General features: G+C 34.3%; 2 long non-coding RNA genes across 5 annotated transcripts; both read right to left on the bottom strand.

The window, feature by feature from the left end:
* Positions 1–23527, bottom strand: LOC129443277 (uncharacterized). 3 transcript variants are annotated; one of them, XR_012368214.1, is made up of 4 exons: positions 22632–23522; positions 17755–17824; positions 8356–8599; positions 1–135 (listed from the first exon to the last, which is right to left on the bottom strand). It is a non-coding gene; the product is annotated as an uncharacterized lncRNA (long non-coding RNA). The 3 variants fall into 3 exon arrangements; XR_008644137.2 differs by having other exon boundaries at positions 3–140; positions 22632–23519; XR_012368215.1 differs by lacking the exon at positions 1–135 and adding an exon at positions 7547–8170 and having other exon boundaries at positions 22632–23527.
* Positions 10594–14728, bottom strand: LOC129412701 (uncharacterized). Of its 2 annotated transcripts, XR_008633807.2 has the most exons (4): positions 14365–14728; positions 13601–13633; positions 13329–13474; positions 10594–11664 (listed from the first exon to the last, which is right to left on the bottom strand). It is a non-coding gene; the product is annotated as an uncharacterized lncRNA (long non-coding RNA). The 2 variants fall into 2 exon arrangements; XR_008633806.2 differs by having other exon boundaries at positions 10595–11664; positions 13601–14728.
* Positions 23528–25225: the final 1698 nt, after the last annotated feature.

The raw sequence follows: 25225 nt of genomic DNA, 5'->3' as shown, positions 1-25225 counted from the left end.
AATACATTCAGAAGAATTAAGAATGACATGTTCACTGTAAAACTCATGTTGGGTTTGTTTCCATCACCGCTGAAGAAGATGTGATGCTGTTGTCAGTCTTCAGGACTCTGATCAATGTGAGTTTGTCTGTCACATCTGAACTGCAGGAAAAAACAAAAAACTTCATGTCAGTCAATAATAACTTTCATACTTCTCTATAAAATCATGTTACAAGAAAATCCTGCTAATCTCTGATACAAAACTTTGAGGTCACCAGACTCTTTGTGTGTCTGTGGATGAATTATGAAAGCATGTTTTAGGTTAGGTTACCGTTTGACTTTAAATGACAGATAAAGTGTTAGATATCTTCTGAAACTCAAGAGGAGATATGTCAGATTATTACTCTCCATTTCATGTCATTGCTTTCTAGGAGACACGAGTGAGGCATTATATGTTTTCCTCTCTGCTGTTATATAGTCTATAATGGTTCTGAAACTGGGGCCGTGAGATGGTGCCAGGGGGGCTCCAGTTTAATGACATTTTGGGGAAAAAAATGAATTTATTATCAATTCTGCGTAATTAAACCTCAGAAACAATAAGGCTACTAACCAACAGCACTACATTGTATAATTTAATATGTTTTGTTTAGTTCAAGTTTTAAGATTTGGAATGTTTTATGTCGTAAATTTTCTTTGGGGGACCACGAAGGGATGCACTGTCAAAAAAGATTCTTCCATCTACACAACCTTATGTTGTCATGTTGTATTCTGAGTCATCTTCTGTTTCGTCTCTTTCAGCTAGACTATTGTGGATCTTGATGAGCTTCAACTTCAAATCTGATCAAATATCAGAGCACATATCCAACAGGACTACATGGCATATATGAATGTGTTTGGTGTGCATTTGTATGTTTTTGGGCTAAGAGATTTCTGTCAGTTTATTACTTCATCTACACATTCATAAAGCACTTTAAGACAAAGTTAAAGAGGTTTCATTGTGTGCAATGGGAGGTCTGGTTTATGATGACATTATCATAAAACAGAAAAAAGCTGACACCAAGCAAAAACGAGGGCAACTATTTTAGTTTTTCTTCTCTTAGCTGACTGCTGAAGTGGAGAGCAGAAGTTTAACTCTTAAAGGAAAACCGTACGAAAGCGACAGATTGAACAGAAAGGAGCTTGTTCTCGCGTGTATTCCCTCCTCGACTGGATATTATGTCTAGTCAACAAAGACGTTGGTCCTCATTACAAATGCACGTCATTGGATCAAACCTGGACTGAGTTGTATTAAGAATCCGTGACTGAACTGTGAATGAGACTCGTGTTAAGAGAGCAACCGCCCAGAACCACATCACTGTGACGGCTACAGGTCAGAGGTCACTGCCTGTCTGTCTGATAAAACCCCCAACATCCTTTATTACATCAACACTATAGAAAAAACACGGAGGAAAATCTAGAATATTTCTACATTAAGCTGTTCATTCACAAACATAAATATTGAGATTATTCAGTATGTAAATGATAAAAGTGCACCGTTAACTCAGATATCATCTTTACTTAAACAATGACATAAACATCACTTAATATGTTTTGTACACATACTTTAAAAAAATCATAAAATATTAATTAAACTAAAACATTCAAGTGAAATGAACTTAAAGTGATCAGTACATGTTTTAAGACCCATAATCCTTTGTGCCTGAATATTGTGATTATTTATTCTTTATCACAGAGTAAAAACTGATAAAAACTGATAATTAAATATTTTCTAATAAAATGTCATGAGGTGGTTTCCCGGACAGGGATTATTTTAAGCCAGGACTAGACCTTAGTTTAATTAAGAAATATAACTAGTTTTGACAAACATGCCTTATTAAAAACATTACTTGTGTGCATTTTGAGTCAAAATAAAGGGCACTGATGTATTTTAAGATATGTGAGTGCAAGTTGTTTTCAGTTTGGACATTATTTTATTTTAGTCTAGGACTAGTCTAATCCCTGTCCGGGAAACCACACCTAAGAGGTTTAAATTCTAATATTATTAATGTTGTTTTATTGTAAATGATCACTTTGTGAAGTCATTGTTTAGGTGTTCAGTGTTTACTTCAGCACATTTTATTGTATTTCTCTCCAGACTTCGTGTCAAAAACACAGTTTGTGTGTGTGTTGCGGAGAATAAAGTCTAATAGTCAGTCATCAATATAACTAAAAGTAATAGAATTATAAATTATAAATCAACTTCAACTTAAGTTTAATGATATTGCTTAATTACTAGAAATTTTAATTGGAATTTTAAATGTACTTTAGTTTTAGTTCACATTACTTCATTTTTTAGGGCAACAACTTTTCTCAAATGTTTTAAATAAATTCAACTTGTCTGGGTACTTTCAAATAATCGTCACATTTTATTGAGATTACATTTTGAATACAAGACAAACATTTATAATGAACTGTGGATACTTGATCAGAAAAAATATATTAGTTTTTAGCCCTCGTATTGAATTTTAAACAAGCAAAAGTCTGTATGAGTGTTTTTTACACCAGAGTCTTTCATGTGAAGCGGGTCAAAGTGTTTCTGCTGATGTGTCAGCACCTTTGAGACGTTCAGCTCTGACAGAACCTTCAAACCCAGAACTTCTGTCTCTCAAGACTGTTTTTATAAACTCTTTATATTTTTCAAGATCTTTTTTAGGTATAAAGTTAGAAGCCAGGAGGCCAAATATAAAGCAGGTGTATATGTATGACAGATAAGATTTTCCTCTATGTTGTTCCTTCTGCCTTAACTTGAGTGTTTTTATGGGTTTACAGTAAATCATTTATTTTTTTAATGCATTTCTAGAGAGTATCTTGAGGTGGTTATGGGATCAAGAGTGTTCTGGAGCGGCAGGTGGATTTCTTGGACAGGACTTTAACTATGACAGCTGCAGGTATGACAGATAATATAAAGTTAATGCAGGTATTTATAAATGATGACCCACACTCACACTGAGACAACAGTAAAGCTAAATCTTTAATATATAAATATAATGTTAAATATTCATCCTAATACTACTTCACAAAACTGTATTTCATTCTGAACATAAACTCATTTATCAAATGGTTTCTCTATAATTCAAACCCAAAGCTGTGTGATTCATTTGCCTGACAGTAAAAGCAGGTGGTCCAGGTGTCCTGGTCTTCTGTTTTTAAAAATAATGCAACAATGAGACTGCAGAACTCTATACTGAACATCACTTTTACAAGCCTTTAAAGTTTTAGCAAGATTTAATAAAGAACTACAAATCTGGCTTTAAAGAACTACAAATCTGGCTTTAAAGAACTACAAACCAACAGCCGGGCAAAAGAAGAGACTGAAAGTGTTTTGCACAAAACTGAGATATAATGAGATATGATGTGTTGAGTCTAATAATTCAGCACATTTAATCTTTATTGTATATTCATTCATTTACTCTTTATTGTATATTCATTCTTGAGTTTCCTGCTCCTCAGACGTTTCTCTTGAGTTTTCAATAATCTCACATCACGTCTCGTCTTTAGAGCTTCAAAACAGATCCCGACTATTCTCTGATTTACTAAGATACTAAAGTTAGTCATCAAAACACCTAAAAATTAAAATGATATATTTGAATATATATATAATGATGTGGATAATTTTTAGCATAATGTAAGGTGTAAATGTTTTCCTGTAACGTCTGTGTGAAGTCAGTCGATGTGTGTCAGTATCACAGTATGGGTGTCTACATGAGATGAGACGTCTTCAGTATAAATACTGGGGGAGGTGAAGTGAATTCGCCTGTCGTCTGTCTTATAAAAGCCGTGTGAACTTGAGCAAACACAGAGCTCATTTGCATTTATTTTCAGACAGACAGGCCTGAGGTCAGTCACACAGACGAGGGCTCAGTTTTGACCTTGACCTTTAGGGTTTTTCTTCACCTGCCGCTGTGGCATTCAAGAGCTTTAGTGCATCAGTGGGCCGCGCCGTCTCTTCACCGTTCCCACGCTTTGCATCCAGCTTAATATTTAAGTTTCCAGCGTCTAGACTCATATTGTGAATGTCGACTACATTAATAATCACAAGAACTGCTCCAATGGATGACACGTCGTACTGTTGGCTATTAATCCAGGACTGAAATCCAGTTTCTTCATTTAAGGAAAGCATGAGGGACATTCATAGACAAGAGGCCATGTGCTGGTTTTCTTTTAGCTTCGTCTGTCAGAAGTGACTTTACATTGATAGACTCTTTTAATTAGGGGTGCACAGAAACTGATATTCAATTACATAAAATGACATCTTCTGATATCAATATATTAATCCTTGTTTCAAATGATTACGTCATAAAATACAAGAAGTGAACTACAATTCTGTTGTCATTGTCACCAAATTCATAATAATCACACAGTATGAGTTCTGATGTGTCTCGTTGTCAGCTTCATCCTTACTTATAATCTCTTACGACTCAACCAATGACCTGCTGGAGAAATAATCTCATTTTGAATCTCTGTGTGTTTTTTAGTCCATCTCAGCACATAAAAAGTAAAGTCCGCCTCTCTCTTCTGACTTCCTGTTTCTGCTCTGATCTGATTGGCTGCTCTGCCATCAGTGACATCATCATGGCTGTTTAGTTGTGCACGTGTGTGTGTGTGAATGGTTTTCAAACAGATTTTCATCATCAGTTAGCAGTATATGTGTTTCTCTTCAGACATATGTGCAGTCGTAGCCCAATATGCAAATGAACCTCACAGACACAGACAATCCAAACCAAACCCCCAACCCATCAACCAGCAGACATATGTGAACTATTTTTAATGGGTTTCATTTAAACCCAGACAGATTCAACCCCCAGCCCACCCCAAAATCTACCCCAGACATGAACCCCAAACCTCTCATGTTCAAGTACAGACTTCCCTCCCCCCAAAATCAAGTCTTTCTTCAGCTGGATAAAATAATCCCTGATCGACTGTGACCAGTAACCGAATGTTTGACGTAAGTTTACATTGCTAAGAGATCAGTGAATACACCGCTTATACAGTTTCATCAGACGCACGAGATACACGTCTGGAGTCGAACTTTACTTCCGGTTTCGTTTTTTTTTAATGGTCTGACTAGTTGCTAAACTGATCTCTTGAACAAATGCCTCGTCAAAAATCACAAATATCTTGGTTCCCTATGTAATCGATGTGTTGTTTTTTTGCTTGTTATATAAATAAACTACATTTAAAGAACTTTGTTGCTATTTATTTATTTATTTGTAGTTGTTTTTTACTGCAAGTAGAAGAACACAAAAATACTGATACAGTATCAAACAATCTTGGATGACATAGATACAATAAGTACAAAGAAGAATAGAAAGGCAATCATTGAAAACAAATAAAAAACAAAAACGTAAAATAAATACATAAATAAAAATAACATAAAATACATAGGTAATAAGCGACTTATGTAAAATTCATCAAATCATTATACAAATTCACAAATTTGACACTTTTTTGATTATTAATTTTTGTTAGTGTTATAATTAGGTAATTAAGATCACAAAGAAATTTTTAATTTGGGAACTGTTGGGTAAAATTTATGAATATAATATTTTGCCATTAAAATACACACATTTCCTATATATTCTATATTTTGCTTACAATGAGAAAAATAACAGAGTATATCACACATATTTAAATCTATGATCAGGTTGGATTTTGAACCCAGAAACTTTGATAAATCAGACCAAAATTCTTTTACAAGGGGGCAACTTTGTTGCTATTTATTCTTAGCGGAGTTTACCGGAAGTTACGTGCGAAACGCGACAGCCGCTTGTTTATGTTGTTACTGCTGAAACGGTCTGTAGATGTGTTTGATCAGAAATAAACCACAGCTACTGACCAATCAGAATCAAGGAGTGAAACTAACTGTTTAATAAATGATGATAAAACTCATCAATTTTTTAAAAAATTAACTAGTAGTGTCACCATTACTTATAGTCATACCAGTCATTAACAATGCCTCAGATCAGATCATTATAGAGATTCTTGAGTTAAGCCAGCCTAGCAACCACCATAGCAACCAGGTAACAGTATGATAAAAGCCATCTGAACACCTGAGCAACCACACATCACATAGATCACAATCATTTTAATATCATACCTGCACAAAACCTAAAAAAACCTGAATGTTTAATGTAGAGACATTTCTTTGTTTATTTTTGTTGTATATTGTAGGCTTATGTAAATGTTACATGTAAAGGCTTCTTAAATACACATTCATTTCAAAAGAAATCTAATGATGATGATTATGTGGTGTGTGTGAGAGTTGTAGTTGTGATTGTATTGAAATAATAATGCAGAATTCAGTTGATTGAAGAACAGGAATGGTGATGGTGAAGTTTGTTTTTAGTCTTATGACATGACGGATAAAATGTGAATGTTTGTATTAAATTTGATCTTAATTTTTCAAAGCTACAGGAGGACATCAAAGTCTTTCTTTTCCCACAAGAGAATAAACGCACACACAGAGTCCTACATCTCTGACAGCTTCTCTTTATAAATATAATAGTGTAGTGACAGAATTAGAAACTCATTTAGTGTCTCAGACCCAATTTATTTCAAGTTTTTACTTGAAGTTTGATTTCTTTTACTAGTCTGACATGAAGAGAAAGTTTCAGTCATGCTGAGATATCTCCTGAACAACAATGAGATGAAATGGAGAGCTAATGAGAAAAAGAGATTCTCTTCAGTCAGAGATCATTCATTTCAAAGCAATGACTCTACAGTTTTTCTGAATTGCTAAAACACTAAACCTCAATCTCTAAACCAAATTATAGCCGCCTAAATCCATTTGTCAAATCATGAACTCTTTTTTGCAAAACTTTAAACACAAACTTCTCACGAAAACACAGATTTTACACTGCAGTGCACTTGTTTTATAAATGTGACACAGAGACAGGCAAAACTTGAACACAACTACAACACAGTTCTCATCAAGCAAACACAACAACTCAAAATTCTACACACTTTTCTCTAATGGGACTTTTAACTTATTGTGTGGATTGTAAAGAGTCTGAGAGGCAGATGAAGAGTATGATGAAGAACAGGACACCAGAGACGATGCAACTTGCAAAAATTTGCAGTTAAATTGCTGACGTTTTACAAAATACAAGTGCTGCTTACACTGTAAAACCTAAAAGTTAACTCAACTCAAACCATTTAAGGAAACCGGTTGCATTAAACCATTTAAGTTTTAAAACACATACATTTGAGTACTGTGAACTTAAACAAATTGAATCATATGCAGTTATGCACTTATATTTAAGTTCACACTACTTTATAATATAAATGCATAATTGCACATGACTCAAGTTCAGAGTACTTAAATGTAGGTGTTTTAAAACTTAAATGGTTTAAGGCAACCGGTTTCCTTAAATGGTTGAGTTAAGTTGACTGTTAGGTTTTACAGAGTACAGTAATATTGAAAACTTACAGATACTTGCAGTACTTACAGTAAAGTATTCACTATATTACAATTGTCTATAAACCAGACCATGGAAAGATTTTTTTAAAAGGGTTGTTTTCACTATATACTTGATGCTTAGTCGTAACACACACATGTGTTTGAGCACACACTAAGTAAGAAGTAATGATGCTATATGAGACTCTGTGTTATGTATATTATGTCACGATTAGATTTTTACAGTGATTTTGAGGGATCTCATGTCCCGTTTATCAGTAAGTACAGCATCATTGCATGAACGCAATACCACTTTTCTCACTGTGATCCGGTTGAGTGATTGGCATGTTTGAAATCTGTGTTCACACACGTTATTAACTGCAATACATCTTAATGAAGGAAATGCAATTAGAATTTGTGAACGGCAGCACAGATGGCAAACGGCGAAAGTCACCGCCATCTTTTGGAGGGAAACGGCAAGGGGCGGCCATTTTCTTTGCTCTTGTGCCAAACAGATGCTCTTAATGTTAACAGACGGGTGAACGCTTGCATTAATGCCCACAGACAGCTTTTCATTTAAAAACAAAACAAGCAGACAAATACAGCCCATCTATCAACAGTACAAAAACATGACCAAAAGGCAAGATTTCTCTGTAGCAGAGACACGGATGCTTTCAGAAAAGTCTGGCATTGTTTTACATCTTTGTTTGTTGTGTCTAGTTTAATGTCTCGGTCCTGTAGGTTGATTTCTCATCATCTGTGAGGTTTGAAGATGAAATAATAATAATGACTTTTGACTTAATGGCAAATTCTAGTGCAGTTGTTGACATTGTTGATGCAGGAGATTCAAGCAAAAGTCTCCTTTTAAAAATGTGTTTAATTTAGCTATTTTATTCAGTGCTACAGGATTTACACGCTTACATACACATGAAGGGAACTCACCGTGATGTGATGCAGCGTTTAGTGCAGTGAATGAACAGACTGACCCTACATCAGTCTCTCTGGATTGATTTCTCTCTGTCTGTTCTGATGTGCTGTTGACCCGATCGGTGTCCTGAAGATCCACAGCAGCAGCTCATCTTTATATTACTGTGAACTGAGCCACAGAAGTGCAGAATACAGCTGGAGTGTCCTCGCTCGCCATCATCTGTTCTGTACATCTCTCCAGATAATCCTTCACGTCTGCCTGCAGATGAACACAAGAAGTTTCAGATGGATGGAAGTGCTTTATGTAAATAACTTCATTTTCTAAAGTGTGTGTGTGTGTGTGTGCGCGTGCGTTGCACTTGTTTGTGCTTTAACGTGTATAAATGTGTTTTATGTAAGAGATGATGTATTGTATGTTCAGAGAGTGAGTCCAGTCAACTGAAGAAGATATGTTGAATTGTTGATGTCTTATACTGTGTACACTACTTGGGTCAAATATAAACATATTCTTGGTTTATTTAATTTTTGTTCCTGTCATGGGCTGAAAATAACTAGCATGTTTTTAGAATCTATAGATTGACAGATTAGAGTAGATTAATACGATATTTAAAAGCTTTGAGAAGTAATTTCTTGGTGTGGTCTCATAATTCAGAAGATATGAAGAGGTTAAAATGAGATTAATACAGAGAGAAGAGAGATGTTTCTGGAGCAAAGAGTTTTAAATGTCTGCTTGTCTGTGTGAAGAGTTTGTGAAATGAATGTAATGTGTGTGATTAAGTGAAACACAACTGAACACATGGGGTTTTAAACTGTGGGTCACTCAGTGAGATGTGTGGTGGTGGTGGGTTGTGAAAAATCACTTGACTGTTGCAGTGAATGACACGAAAACAGTTTTGTCCAATTAAAGAAATGACAACCATTTTAAAAATACATTTGTGACCCTGGATCACAAAACCAGTCATAATTGTTTTGAAATGAAGATTTATACTTCTTTTATGGTTCATTACAATATTGGGCTGAGATACAACTCTTTGAAAATCTGGAATTTGCGGATGCAAAAAATCTAAATATTGAGAAAATTGGCTATAAAGTTGCATAAATACATTTTTGGATATATTTACTGAAATGAATGAAATATAACATGATCTAATGATTTGTGGCATAGAAAATGTATCATTTTGACCCATACAATGTATTTTTGGCTATTTCTACAAAATATACCCATGCAACTTATGGTAAAAAAAATGTAAATGGACTACATTTATATAGCGCTTTTAATAGACCTATGCCCACCCAAAGCGCTTTACAAATGGGTCACATTTCATATTTTATATTGTTACATACAATGAAAAGGAAACTCACTAATGTTTTCTAAAAAATAATAAATGTGTATTTATTTTTCTGCTTATTTCTTTAAAAAATCTTTTCATCTACATCCCACACTGTAAAAAATGCAGCATTTTTGTTAAATCAACATATATTTTGATGTTACTTGTACTTAACAAATTAAGTTAAACAATTTCAACTTTCAAGTTATGTCAACTGTTGTAGCCCCTTAACTATAACCCGTTCTGTATACGGAACCCCTGAGTTTACTTCAATATTTTGGATGTAAATTTGATCTAATCATGGCTTTATGTTTTTAGCATTTATGTCGTGAAACATTTACATTTTTACAAATTAATTTTTAGTTATTGCATCATTTTTAGCTATAACTGCTTTTCTGTTTAATATTTTCAGTGATAATTTTCTTCTTTAAAACAAGACTGAGATTAGACCAAAAAAAGCCAGAATTATATTTATTGGACAGTTCACATGTGTTTTCACCCCATACTCCTAAAATAAACTTAAAATAGTTGAATTGACTTACAAAACCAAGTTGTTCTATCTTAATGCTGCATTTTCTTAAGAGTGCATAGTGACGTAGTCTTCTTTATCATATAAAAAGAAACAAAGGAGATTTGGAGAAAGATGCTGAATGTGATATTGTGAGTCAGTTCTTGCTGAGGTAGATGAGTCAGATGAACACACACTGAAAAAAAAAATCCTTTCAATTTACGTAATTTTAATGTGTACATCGGTCCCACATGATCTGATTGTTTAAAACCAAAATAATTTTCTCAAATTAATTTTTATGTGTCAGACCAAAACATTTTAATTATTTTAAGTAGTCTAATAGAAATATGTTGACTCAAAGTGCTATTTCTCTTTACTCTAACACATTTATTTTGTAATGTTTAAGTAATTTTATTATGTAAGGGGACTAGATTTTCATCTCTAATTCCAACATGCTTTTTTAATGCTTATATTATGGGATTATGTAACTCTAAAGCAATTTCATTATGTCTCTGGCACCAGAATAATCATCCATAATTATCCAAATGTTATTTATTTCTTTTAAATACAAAATACATTTGCATTGGCATAAAAAGCAAAGAGTTTTGTACAAATGTTTAGTGATATTGAGGCAAACCACTGCTTTCAGATCATCAATTCATTTAAATCACTACACATTAATTCAATAACTGTCAATAACTATTACAACAATCAGCACATGCAGTACATACATAAAGGGGTAATTTCCCAAACAGGTTGTAGATTAATCCATGACTAGGCCCTAGTTATATTAGGATATTTTTACAAAAATAAAGTTTACAAACAAACCTACCTTACAAAAACAACACTGGAGTACATCTTTAGACAAAACAATGGCACTGATATATGGCATTGCAAAAGTCTGGGACTAGGAAAAGCCCCATCTGTGAAACTGACCCAAATGTTTAAAATAGTTACTATCACAGTAGATTTAGAAGTGCTAAAACACAAACACTGCATTCCAAAGAGACATGCAAAACAGTAAGTACTATTATTTATAAAATGGATTTACAAACTGGAAAATATCACTCCTTCAGAAAGTCAGAGCTACAGCATTTATAAACTGTTAAATCAAAGATTCAACAAAAACAAAATACAACAACCATTTCCAAAATCGACTCTGAGCAGCAAACTGTTAATGTATTAATAAGAGAAAACACTTAAAACAGATAAAAAATTCAAAAATGAGCAGCACAGTCTTTCTGATCCTTTCACTGAAAGAAACTGTTCGTTAAAGTTACTCTCAATGCAGTTTGGATTTCCTCAAAAATAAAGCGGAGATCAGGTTTAAGGCATACATCAGCTCAAACACGATGTTGCAACACCTTCATGGCTTCCAGGACTATACAAAGATCCTCTTCTTCATCACAAGAAGCATGTTGTTTGAGAGCACAAATCCCAACATTGGTGTCTTCAAATGACCTCACTGATGCTGACTTCATCCATGCCCTGTACAAAACAAACAAATGTAGTTAAAGAAACAGAAAAAAGGTTACTGTTACAATAAAAGTGTCATTGGAAATTAGTACAATGCAAACAAATATAAATGTAAGTATACAGACCCATGTGCATTGCCACAGCATGTTACAATTGGTAACAAATACATGGGTTACAAAGCAAGGCAGCTGCACTGTCCACTGCTCTTGGTTTGTGTGTGTGTGTGTGTGTGTGTGTGTGTGTGTGTTCACAAGGGATGCTCCGATCGATCGGCCGATAATGGCATTAAATGACTCGATCGGTGCTTGCTAAATCTGCCGATCTCATAAACCGATCTTTCTGTTTACTTTTGTCATCAAAAGGATCCTGAATGTGGCTGCAATTAAAGAATTTTTTTTACGTAGCACGAGCATTTTTACAACCTTTTGCTCATGTGCGGCGTGCAGATTTGTATGTCTCTCTTTGCCTTTACAGAGATATGCGTATTTTCTATGAGGACGTGCTCCGGTCAACAGCGCGAGGCGTCTTCACATCCCCATCAAACAGCGTATACAACACATATATATCACGGACAATTGCATCCTCATGCCAAAAGTCTCTTATTTGCATGCGTTTTAAAGTTTTGAGCTTTTAAACTTTTATTTTCCTCACAGCTGCTTGTCTGCGTTCAGCCGCCGCCCACACACACAGCAGCCTGTCATCTGTGCACGTGAACAGAGCGATCTCTCTCTCAGGTCTTAAAGCTGCAGTAACCTAATTTATCTCTCAATAAAATCACTCTCTGCTCTTGACTAAAGAACTTTTATACTTCATACGAATGCGTGTATATTTAATTAATACAGTAAAGTCTGAAGTGTTTTATTTTCAGTACTTTTAGGAGACATAAGCCTTTTTAAAGCCATATTAAATTTCTCTATGCAGAATAAATATTTGTTGTGCTTATTTATTTGAGTCACTATTAAAACAATAATATACCTAATTACTGCAAGTAATATAACAAAGGCAACATCCGTGGTATTATTTTATCTAGAAAAAAATGTAACAGTTACAGTCATCAAAGAGCTTGCATATCAGCTTTAAAAAAATCAGAATCGGTATTGGCCGATCACAAAGATTACAAATCGGTGATCGTATCGGCTGCAAAAATCCTGATCGGAGCATCCCTAGTGTTCACTACACTGGAATGAGTTAAATAAAGAGGCCACGTTTCGAGTGTGTGCTACCACACCTGACAATCACATCAAAAGTGAATTCTCTCATTTTCTCACTCTCATGTTGTTACAGACCTGTATAAATGTCTTTGTTCTGATAAACATGAAGGAAGATATTTATTTTGAGAAATGTTTGCAACCAAACTGTTCATGAGCCCCATTCACTTCAATAGTATTATATTTCCCCACTATGGAAGTGAATGGGGCTTATGATTGGTTTGGTTACAAACATTCCTCAAAATATCTTCCTTAGTGTTCAACAGAACAAAGACATTTATAAAGGTTTGTAACAACATGATAGGGAGTAAGTGATGAGAATTTTTATTTTTGGGTGAACTACCCCTTTAAATCTTCCCAGGTGTTTTAATGACCCTTGTGCCAAAAGATGTAACTAAAACATACTACATTTTCTGTACTTCCAACAATGTTTACACATTTTTATGTCTATGAATCTATATTACTTACTTCTGTCATTTGATCATTAATTGTTTGAAGTCTTTTTGCTAGCTGTCCTCCTTTCTGATAGAAGTGTTTCGTCAGGTTTTTGGATTGGAGGTCCAGGTGACACAGGAACATAAGACAGTAGTGATTCTTTTAAATTCAGCATTTATCTGAAAACAAATTAACCAACCATTGTATATTTGAGTACTGCGAGTAAAATAATAATAATTGTATATTAGTTACAAAAATAAGATTTAGCTCCTAACAGCAGTACAAAAGTGAAAGAAATGACTTACCAATGCTGTGTAGCGCATGAAAGGATGATGGACCTATAAGAGGAAATATTCAGAGGTGAAATCAAACATAACCTCAAATGATGAAGGTCACACATACACAGAACAATAATGAAATAAGTATTATATCTGTCATAGGACGCAATGTTGGACAAAATGAGATCTTAAAACAACAAGGTTCTCTTCTGAAAACGTCAGCTTTAAGGTGTGGCACTTCAAAGCGATTTTTTTTCAGTTAATATACCAGACGTCACGCGAGACATTTAAAAAGCTTTTTCTAATAGAATCAAGTGTTGCTCGTGGCGTAGCGAAGTCATGAATAACTGACGCGGGTCTGATAATCTGATTAAGCAGACGTTTGTTTCATACGCAATGTCATTATTAATTTAGTCAATTGATATCATCTGGTAAATTACTTACATGGATAACGTTACTCTGGACAGAATAACTTTTGGTTAGCGTTTTATTTGTCCTGAACCGTTTCCATAGAACAGCTGAGTAAAAAGTGCCTCAAAAGTCAACTCAAAGCTGACAGTTTTCAACTCGGATAAAACTACCAAACGTGAAATAACGTTAAACAGCTGACATTTTTAAAACGCTGTGTTTTTCTTTATGAGCTTGACTGACTGTTAACTTACTCCACCAACCTCCTCCAAACTAATATTTACTACAAGTCATTGCAATGGCTACATATTGTAAACAAAAATAGTCTATCTAGTGAAGATATATCACGTATGAAGCGAACATAAATAAATAATAGAACTTACTTTAATAACGTGGTATCCGTCTGAGAGAGTTCTTCTGACTGACTGACTGCGTTTTGGCGCCCAAAACAAACGATCTTTATTCTTCTTTTATGGCAGTTGATGTCCTTCTCATTGAGCTATACTGCCCCTGCTGCTCAGGAGGTGCCTTTTTGTGTGCAAACCCAATTTTATTGCTTTAAGTATTCAATTCAATCAATTTTAATCAATGTGAGAATAATGTGTTCATTTTACATTCAAACAAAACATTTTAATCCTAATCAATTAAATTATGTTTACACAAGGAATATAAATATTTTGTGTTGCATATACATGTTTATTTTATTTAAATTCAAAGACCCACTAAGTCCATTTTTTTCAGTGCAGGTGCACACAGAATAACACAACAGATCAGCATCTTCAATGAGTTTAATTCAGTGTAAAACATCATGTACTCTGATAAGAACTTTTGACCAGGACATACAATCCAAAAATGATCTTTACTGAAACCATACTGTGAACGTGAAGAAGGACTATAAACAACTAAGACACAGATCTCTAAAGATCCTTTGATTTAAACATTTGGAGAATATTTCTCAGCACCTTTATTTAAAAGAGTATAGAGGCTAAAGGTCAAGTTCATCCTGCTGAACATCTCTACTCATTCAGGGTTTTTCTTAAATCTATTGATTCTTACATTACAGTATTTCATGTTAAGTTCAAATGCATCATAAATCATCAATAATACCTGTTAATTCTGGCCTATTAATTCAGCAGTCATACATGTATCAGATAGGATTACTGCTGGTTCATGATAATCTGTCTGAAAAGCATCTGAAGCTGTGTTTGTCTAAGACAGTAATGAAAGAAGCGCACACACACCTGTCACTGTGAGGACTTTAAGAGTCGTCTGACACTCAGGGTGAGTTTTAAAGAGCTCTTCAGTACATCACATCACAATACAGACACAGATCATCGACTTGAACTAATTACAGAAGAACAACCTTCTTCATTACCATCTGAATTAGAGAAGAAAGAAAGAAAGAAAGAAAGAAAGAGAAACACACTGACTGGTATTTACTGAAAGAATGAGCTTGTGTTTGTGAATTTCAGAAAGATAAAGAAGAGTAAATAAGGCAGCGGTGAGTTAATTGAGCAGAACCGAGCGCCCTGTGGATACTTCAGAGGAGACCAAACACTGATGATCTGATCATTACTAAATATAAACCTGAATCAACAACACAGCAAAGAAACATGACATGACACAGAGTTTCAGCACAATAAACTCAAAGTAAGATCAACATTTTAAAAGCTTTCATTTCATTACCTCAAATGATCAACAATCTCTCACAAACACGTCTCAATGATATCTAAGGCTCAAACATGTCAAACTTAAATAGAAATTTATCAAACATATTTTTCCAGCTGTAGTACTTGCTAAAAGAAGAATTTTAGGATTTTCTTTCATCTGTTTTAATATTTATTGCATACATACACAGATCATGAGCTAATGCCTGTAAGAGTCAGGATAGTGATGAAGTGAGTGTTTAAACAAGATTTTTATGGTTTGTGCAATTTTTTTTTCTAGAATTGTAGAATGATGTCATTTTTAGATCTGCATGATAAAACATTTTCTAAAAGAGACATTCATGATATTCTGAACATTCCTACATTCAAAAGCGTCTCAGACTCAAATTCAAGGTTCAATGTGAATCTATCGTCTTTGACACACACACACGCACGCACGCACGCACTCACACACACACACACACGCACGCACGCACGCACGCACGCACGCACGCACGCACGCACGCACGCACGCACGCACGCACGCACACACACACACACACACACACACACACACACACACACACACACACGCACATTCACACGCACACACACACACACACACACACACACACACACACACACACACACACACACACACACACACGCACATTCACACGCACACACACACACACGCACTCACACACGCACACACACACACACACACACACACACACACACACACAGAGCTGGCCCCCTATTATTTAAACATAGGTCACAGATCTTATTGAATGTATTTCAGTCCGACATTCCAGCTAAGTTGCTATGTGTTCTGTTTTGTGTGTGTGTGTGTTTTCTTACATCACGAGGACCATCCGCTGATAATGATTCTGGTCATTTTAAAGGGATTTGTGTTATTTAAATATATATTATGCTATGTTATACATTTGAAGGAAATATTTGGTAAAAAATTAAGGCAAGTTTATTCTGATTTGTCATCATTAAAGTGTATTATATTCAAGGACATAACTTTTTTTATACACAGTTTAATTTGTCTCTCTCTCCCCTCAGACAGCTCATTAATTTGCACAACTTCAATATTCTTTCTTCTGTATATATTAGTGATGTGCTGTGACCCTCGCGGGCTGTTCAGTGTCTGACCGGCCGTGGGAAAAACTTACTCATTCATTTCACAGCTGCACACCACCAGCAGAGACCCGGACTCCCAGACCCCCCTCCCTACTCTCAGCCCCCCGACTCTAAACTCTCTCTCTCTCTTTATTCAGCATGATGCAGTCCTGCTCCCCATCATACATACACATCATTATTCAGGTTCTAGTTTGCATAGAAACGTAACAGAGGATTTATCTGGACCTCAAATGAAAAAATATTTTTTTATAAGCAAAACACTTTTTATCTCTGTAACTTCTGGTTTGTTTCTGTGGTGTGAGTCTGCGTGTATAACATATTTTTTGTTCTTTAATGCTAAAACAACACAAACTGAAATGAGACAAATGTGGTCAGAAAGAGGGTCTCAGTCTGTACAGTTCAGACCTTTAATTTACTGAAGTTCACCTCAAACTGCATAATGATAAGGGATAATATTGAAGTCATCTAGTGTTAAGGATTATGTTGAGAACACTTTCTTTGTGTAGTTAGAGAGCATTTGTTTATTTGCATTTTGTAACAAGACCAGAATTATGGTTTGAGGGAACACACATACTGATAAATGTATAGATTAACAGTCGGTCTAAATCACCGATGTAAATCAACACAGAACTAACCAACTGACTTTCACACAGATTAAACTTGACTATTGCTATCTGACCTGAGCTTATTTTTCTGTTCTAAAGGTCAATAAAAGTTTATTAGATCAGTTCCTCCTAAATAAATCATGCATTATCTGTTAATATATATGCATCTGTGTGCATTGTGTATAAAGTCTGTGTAGGCTTCAGAAGTTAAAGGTATAGAAACATGTTTTTATCACATTAGGTCAATGCAAGCGAGAAATTCATGAGGTGTGCAAACTTCATGAACCAGGTTGAAATATATGATAACAGCATGACACCATCCTCTTTCTGAAAGACATTCAGTGACTGTAGGATAAATCATAGATGGGTTTACCTGTACAGATAGTGACAGAGTTTAGTTTTCTTCATTTCTGTTCTCATGGACTGCTTTTCATTTTGATCTGCTGAAATAAACCACATGGAGAAAAATTAGAATTAAACTTTTTTCATTTCAACAAACGTAGTTCACGAGGATCATCCGCTGATAATGATTCTGATCATTTTAAAGGGATTTGTGTTATTTAAGACTTATTAATAATAATAAATAAGCTTGTAAAATACACTTACAAATCACACAAAATATCAGACTGACAGTAAATATGTGAATTACAATTTTGCACATTTTTAAACATTCAGTTTTGGGCACAAAACATTTTATATCTAAAGTGTTTTCTGCATGACTGGAAACATTGAGCTGATGGGATTAAATGCAACCCTTCAGTGTCATACTGTATATAACATCTGCTGTATACATGTCATTTGTGACAGATAAATGAAGTTCATTCATGAAACACATCAACAGTTGTTAAAGTAATCCCTGTTGTCTTAACATCTAAATGAACTGCTTTTCAAAGTACAAAACCTTTTATTATGATTCCATCAATGACAGTAAATAATTCTTTAAGTGTCAGATATACTGTCAGTCCTCAAAGTAACAACTATCTAACAGTAAATTAAATGTGCTGCATTCAAAGACATAAACAGGGCACATATTTCATATACAACAAACATTAGTAACAATAATACTCATAACACAAATAGTCCCTAGTGTTTCCAACACGTTTCCATGTAAAGATCGCTTTCAGCATATGTTTTATTATAGCAATACTGTATGTTACAATTCTCCTGATAGATAAACAGTGATGTTTGCTCTCAAACCCACATGACACCGAGACACAATGATGCTCTCCGTTAAACGCGTTCCCGGCGCGCACAAAACATACAGACACCGCGCGTATCCAGAACAAACAGTACAAAAGGCACGAGCATCAGTGTTAAAGGCCTTGACAGTATCAGCCATCCACCAAAAATAAATACAATCACACACTGTATCTCTAAAAGAAACGACTCAGAAGCGAGTGAATGTGTATGCATAGCATGAATTGCGCGATTGTGAATCTATCTATTCTATTCTATCGCTCGTGACGCGCTCGATCGTTTCTTCTCTTTAGCGCCACGTGCCCCGCACTCCTGTACAGCTCGTGTCAGTGGGATCAGTTTCTACTTTCGGTTCTCTAGCTTTATGATATTTCATAAACTCATACAGCTAGATAACCAAAGAGAAAAACTAACCCGTGCGTCTTAAAGGGGCCGCGGCGCTCGAGCTGATGCGCGTGTTTACGGTCACATGGCTGCAGTATTATCATCATCTGTGATGTGCTCATACACGAATGTTTATTTCCACAATACTGACTCATAAACAAGAACTAGCTTTTGATAAACTACAGAACTATCGTTTAATTGGTTATTTAATAAAACCTTCTCATACACAGGTAGATAAGTCAGATTCTAACAGATATTTCAGATCTTATATCATTTAGTGAATAAAGAAAACATCATCTATATTTCATTCATATTAAAGAATATAATAGAATTGTAGTTATAGTGCCATATTCACTTAATGAGTTTCTACTAAATTTCAGCTTGGAAAGTTACCTCAATTTCTGGCATTCAAATCTTCATTTTTAATATTTTCCGCGTGTTTTATAGAAATCCAACTTGTATTTAAAATAGGGCTTTAAAGCTTCACCTTATAACACTTACTGACTCACACCAGCATTGAAAGACAGCAAGTGTCCAAATGAATGGACCAGCCCAGTTTATGTGACCCCGCCTCTCTCTCTCTCTCTCTCTCTCTCTCACACACACACACACACACACACACACACACACACACACACACACACACACACACACACACACACACACACACACACACAAATACATTATATTTCCATGAAACAACATATCTAGAATAAATGTGCTTTAAAAATAATTTTACATTGGCAGCTTGCACATGATTCACAAACACACCTCACACATGATTGGCTACAGATCACCCAACAGTTTATTTTGCCTTAACCTCGTTCATTTCTTATTTTACGCAGACTCAAATTGTCTTCATTCATTCACATCTTGCTTTAAAATGTAATTTTGTATGTATTGTATTGTAATCCTTGGCTCGTGTTAAGAGACCTTTCATTTTAAGTTTATATCCAAGTTTTAAATATTTTAGATCACGACATAAAAGGATGACGTGACACATCATCACACCTAAACGAGTTTATATTCATAATGGAACAGTCCAGATATATGGTGGAGTCTACCATCCACTGCTATACATGACATCACACGCGCGCGCACGCACGCACGCACACAGCTAATATTATTTTATTAAACACGTGCTTTCTAAAGCTCTTTGTTAAAAATACCTAACATTACTCTGTGCTTGTAATATTTTTTAGTTCCCTTTATCTTTTGATCTATTTATATCCTCACTGGATGGATCATTTGATATTGAAGAGAATATATTTATCATTAATGTGGAACACACTCATTGACTTGAGCAGTTTTACATGTTTTAAACATTTTAAAATGAACATTAGATACTTTAGACACTGATGTAACAACTTACACAATTTGCTTGTGTAAAAGCCAGTTAGTGTCTTAAAAAGCAATCGGATGTAAATATGTAACATATTGGTAGCTAAAAAATAAAAAATAAATATTAAATATGTTTTACTGTGGCACTATAACAAGCTATATGTTATTCTAATCTAAATCTAAAAGTTTACTTTAATAGTTTTTTTTCTTTATGCATTTCGATTTATTACATATTACATTCCATATATTATCAAATTTAAATGTTTTTCTTTTAACACCGACACTCCAATGTGCTATCTCTGTTATTTTTAGAGTTATTTTTAGCTATTGATAAATTAACAGGTTTTAATGTCTTCGACTAACGGCCATATTTTTGTCTGTGAGATCTGTGTCGATTTTACAAATAACTTAATAAAATCAATTTCGAGTATTATTTAGCAGATGTCCCTTTATTTGTTTTTGTTTCGTGTAGATTTCATACATTTGGGCTACTATGATTCGATAAATGCTTACACAAATAGTCTTTTAAACATTGCCTCAGATTAATATAAAACATATTTTCCCTGAACCAGGAACGGTTTAGTTGTGAAAGTATTTTTCACACACTAGGTTAATTGTGTAAGACCTTGTTTTTCACGTTTCTGTCTTTCCATGTAAAATTACAAATAACAATACAGTTATTTGTTAAAATGTGCATATTAAAAAAAAACTAAAAATAATTAAAGCTAAAAAAACGGGCTTTAATAAAAATACTGCATAGTGACCTGGAGGTATCACACCACCTTGAAACAGCAAATAAAATGTACAAAAATAACAAAAAATAAACAAATAAACAAAATGACTAAAAAGAAACTGTAGAGACTTTGCCGAATGTATGTCTGTGTGCAGTATTGTCTCTGAATATACAGTATGCAGATTAGTCTGAAGGCCTCAGTGACACCTGCTGCTATAAAGCTTTATTACAATCATACAATCAGAATCAATTATGAGTCATTCAAACCTGCCTGCTTCTAAAACACTAATCAAAGAAAAGAATGTCAAATAAATGTCTGTTTTTATTATTAGTAAAGCATTTCAGCTGTTTTGAATCATTATTTATTTTAAACTAATTCAAATAAATATTACGAACAATATTAAAGTGTGACGAACGTTCAATTCCTAAACAGAACAGAAATAAATAAAGTAAATATTAAAACCTATTTTTTTAAAAAGATGCCTTTTAAAAAAATCTAACTAAAATGTATCTCCTCTTTTCTTGCAATAGTAAGGAAACAAAACTCATTATTCATCTGGCCTAAAGTCTTTTGTTCCCCCTCGAAAATATTCTCACCGAATAACCGTGTGAAAAAAATTACAAACAAGTGACCGAGAAAAATGAAGTCTAAAGAAAGAAGTCAACATCAAGTTCAACAACGAGCTGCTTCTCATTAACATGACAATATTGTCTGAGAGCAGCCAGGGGCCGCGTGCACGAGAGTCTGGCGACATTTTCCCAGGACCCGAACACACACACACACACACACACACACACACACACACACACACACACACACACACACACACACACACACACACACACACACACACACACACACACACACACACACACACACACAGTGCTGTCTAAAGTACAGTCTGACAGAAATATATAGGCCTACGGTAAACCATATGGCCTATAGTCTTGACACAGTTCTGTAACTACTTCAGATTTTTTATAACTAGATAAATTCATATTCTCCATCTCTCATGACTACACAATTAATAAATTGTATTTAATAAATGTGTAGTTAGCCTGCACTTCGATTAAGTTATGAATAGTAGACATGTTATTACATAAACATAAATGAGCCCAAGATTTTTTTCCTAAAAATCCACGACTAATAATAATAATTGTTGCAATAATTGTAATAATAATTGCACATGTCTAACAGTGAACGATGTGTAAATTTTACGAGGTAAAACTGCAAATAGCTCAAATGAAAAGAAATGCACCAGTCAAACGTTAATTTCACTGTACAAAGAGATCGTAAAGTTAAAGAGTTGAGTGTGCTGTCCAGTATTCACAATTAAACAAATAAATGACTAATACTTGCGTTATAAAGTTTTCTTATAATACACCTTTCAATGCATAAAATGATTGCAATGCAGTTTTCACACTTAACAAGACATTAAACTGCTGTAAAAACAGTGCATTTAATTTTGTAAATATGAATAAGTTATTTTAATGTATTTACAGTATTTCAGTCAACTGATTTAAAGCGTTTTATGGAGATATTAGACTATATTACACTGTATATAAAAAGTAAAGTGTAACCAATAAATGCTCACCGTATCCTCAAATCCTCAGCCTGAAATAAAAGTGATTGACGAAAGTTGAGAAGATGTTGTGTGAGTCTGATGCTGTCTGATTACTCTGTAAGATCTGTTCATCCTTCAGACGTGTACAGAAATCTAAACGCTCATCATAGTCCCTCCATTGTGACGCGTTTGCGTTTCTCTGAGCGCCGCGTGAACCGCGCTCGTCTCTTTCATTCATTTGCCCTTTATCGGTTTTGTTCGTCGGCAAACAAGCGCCGACCGCGAGAGCTGAAAGAAAGATGGACTGAACGCTACAGAATGAAAAAGAGAACGCGATGGGAGGGGCAGAGAGAGAGAGAGAGAGAGAGAGAGAGAGAGAGAGAGAGAGAGAGAGAGAGAGAGAGAGAGAGAGAGAGAGAGAGAGAGAGAGAGAGAGATGCGGGGGCACAAATCTATTTCTAGCATAAAGAACATGCAGCAAAAATAGACTGTGTGCGTTATGTCAAACTGCATTCACCTCAATATTTGTTTTATAAAATCATTTTACTACGTTACCAAAAGCGTCGTATCAGATAATATAACTATAAATCTCAAGATATTTCAGCAATTTCATGTTTTGTACATTTTTATCGCAATAACTCGATAAGCTACACGATATAAATCCTCGAATTATACTGTCTAATCGCGGTTTCTATTTCTAGAGAGTTCTTATGTTCAGTTATATGAAAGTGTCACAGGTGAGTAATGATACACGAGCAGGTAGACACGCGCGTCTTCAGCAAATGCATCACTCGCCAAATTGAATGAACACGTGCGCGAGCGCAGTTGGCGGTTGTCTGTGTGGCGCGTGAAATTTACGGTGCGCGCGGCACATTTAAACCGGTGCTGTGTGCGCGTGCGTTACTTGATCGTGAGACGCGAAAGGTCCATGACACATCATTGTGTTTTTGCTTTATTATTTGAGATGTCAATCAATCGAATAAAACAGATGAAAGATCATATCACAAAATTAAATCCAGATTTGTTTAAAATTCCCATTTCTTTTCAGTATTTTACTTTTTTTTGCAAGTATATAAAATAGCAGTGTGTTTGCCGTTGTAACGGTGATAATCTGATTTAGATTTCATAACCACAGACCCTCTATTTGATTTATCTGCGAATTGGACTACTGTAAAAAACAAAATGCAGCATGAAGTGAAGATAACTTGGTTTTGCATGTCTTGATATAGGCTAACTAAGAAAAACAAGTTGCATTTAACTTAATTTGTTATGTTAAAATAACATAAAATATATGTTGATTAGACAAAAATGCTGCATTTTTACAGTGTAAATATTTGTGTTTTTTGGTTTGCAGCACCATGCACTGAAGTTTCTTTTAGTATTATTATATTATATTATATTATATTATATTATATTATATTATATTATATTATATTATATTATATTATATACTCTACATGTTTGTTTTATGACCCCTTGTCTAATCGCACTGCACCCAAATATCACAATAATTATATTATACGTTTAAGCTGAAATGTAATGAAATATTTCCTTTCAGTATTAAGAATTGAAGTTCGTAAAAAAATACATTTATCTTAAAATTGTTTAAAAATCAGGTTTAATATTTAGCCTAAAGCTAAACATATATTATGTATTCTGCTCTATTGTTTATTGGATCAACATTAAGACGTACAAACTAAAAAAATAAAAGGGCACCATCCTTTTCTGAGGTTTGTGAATAAGCATATTTTAAAAACAAAATATAGGCTGCTAAAAGGACTGGAAAATGTTTGGAAAAAATGTATTTGTACATTGAGATTAAAAGTATGAATAACTTTCTAGTCTTCTTTGTATCATTAAATGTATTATGTATTAAAATAGTTCATTGAACATCCCAAATTGACAAAAGAAAAAAATAAGCACACATGTTATTTAACATATGAATTCAAACACGATTTAGAATTATAAAACTAAAATGATTAACAAATAATTACGTGACCTTGACTCGTGATTCTTTTTTCTTTACGCGCTTGCGTGCGTGCGTGTGTGTGTGTGTGTGTGTGTGTGTGTGTGTGCACGCGCAAGAACAGGTAATTTGTTTTTAATAAATGGTAAGATTTGCTGTTTGTTAAGTTATTAAAGAGTTAAATGCTTAAATTCTACAGACACACTTTTTAATAAACCATTGAGATATTTTGATTAATAATTTTTTTATGATTTAAATACACCAGTAAAAATACTGTTTTAAATAGGCTATTATTAATATGGTTACAGAATTTACCTCAGCATGTTGTTTAATTGTTATACGCGGAGAGAATGTTTGAGTTTTTTTTTTTAGAATATTGTTCTGAATTTTACAGCAGTTATGTGAAATAAAACCAACAAGTATTCTGAATTGTGTACATTTGTACCATTTTAATGAATTGTTGTTAAGATTTTCCTCTGGTGTATATAGCACAATATATACAGTCTTTATTTAATATAGTATTGTGTTTAATATTTGTCATTTGAAAGGGAATGCTAAATGTTTCCAGCTTTACTGTTGCATTTAAATATTAACTTTATTTTGTCCAGCACATTCACAGTATCAGAAATCAGAATATTTATTTACACTGTAATAAAAA

This window comes from Misgurnus anguillicaudatus, unplaced genomic scaffold, assembly GCF_027580225.2.
Source record: "Misgurnus anguillicaudatus unplaced genomic scaffold, ASM2758022v2 HiC_scaffold_26, whole genome shotgun sequence".
NCBI lineage: Eukaryota > Metazoa > Chordata > Actinopteri > Cypriniformes > Cobitidae > Misgurnus > Misgurnus anguillicaudatus.
The sequence above is the reverse complement of the archived record's forward strand: the minus strand, read 5'-3'. Positions and strand labels throughout refer to the sequence as shown.